At 34.5% G+C, this 1,099-nt stretch overlaps 1 non-coding gene across 1 annotated transcript; it reads right to left on the bottom strand.

Moving 5' to 3' along the window:
* Window positions 1-674: 674 nt before the first annotated feature.
* Window positions 675-781, bottom strand: LOC123389104. Its single transcript, XR_006603640.1, has one exon. It is a non-coding gene; the product is annotated as a U6 spliceosomal RNA (small nuclear RNA).
* Between the last annotated feature and the right edge of the window lie 318 nt (window positions 782-1,099).

The raw sequence follows: 1,099 nt of genomic DNA, 5'->3' as shown, positions 1-1,099 counted from the left end.
CTTGGCGAAATAAACCAATCTGAGAAAGACAACTATCATATGATCTCCCTGATATGATGAAGTGGAGATGCAACATAGGCAGTTTGGGGGGTACAAAAAGAAAAATAAAAGAAGATGGGATTGGGAGGGACACAAACCATAAAACACTGAATCTCACAAAACAGACTGAGGGTTGCTGGGGGGAGGTGTGTTGGGAGAGGAGGGTGGGGGTATGGACATTGGGGAGGGTATGTGCTATGGTGAGTGCTGTGAAATGTGTAAACCTGGTGATTCACAGACCTGTACTCCTAGGGATAAAAACACATTATATGTTTATAAAAAATTTTAAAAAATCAATTAAAAAACACATATTGCAAGCCCAGAGCTAATCTCATATTCAATCAAAAAAGTTTGAAAGTTTTCCCCTTAAAGATCAGAAACAAGACAAGTGTGTCCACTTTCACTACTCTCATTTGACATAGTACTGGATGTCCTAGCCAGAGAAACAAGGAGCACAAAGAAATAAAAGACTCCAAAAAAAAAAGGAGAAATAAAATTTTCCTTTTTTGGATAACATGAGCTTACATGTAAAAAAAATCCTAAAAACGTCACAAAAAAATTTGATAAACAAATTTAGTAAAGCTGCCAAATACAAGATCAATATATAAAAGACAAGAATTTTGTTTTGTTTTGTTTTTAATGTGGAATGCTTCCCAGTTTTTCATGTCATCCTTGTTCAGTGATCACGCTAATCTTCTCTGCATCATTCCAATTTTAGTATATGTGCTGCCAAAGTAAGCACAAGACAGGAGCATTTTTACACTCTAATGATGAAAAACAATCTAATTCACAATAGCATCAAAAATAATAAAATACTTAGGAAAAGTTTTAACTAAGAAGATGAAAGATCTGTACCCCATAAACTATGACATTGATAAAGAAAAGAAATTGAAGGAGACACAAATGGAAAGATAGCCCATATTTATGAATGGTAAGAATTAACATTGTTAATATGTCCATACTACTGGAAACCAGCATCTGTCATTTCCTGACTTGTTGATTTTAGCCATTCTGAGTGGTGTGAGGTGATATCTCATTGATATCAAAAATCCAATGTTAG

Source organism: Mustela putorius, unplaced genomic scaffold (assembly GCF_011764305.1).
Source record: "Mustela putorius furo isolate JIRA1106 unplaced genomic scaffold, ASM1176430v1.1 tig00003945_pilon_pilon_pilon, whole genome shotgun sequence".
Classification (NCBI taxonomy): Eukaryota; Metazoa; Chordata; class Mammalia; order Carnivora; family Mustelidae; genus Mustela; species Mustela putorius.
Note: the sequence above shows the minus strand (reverse complement) of the source record. Positions and strands in the feature narration are given on the sequence as shown.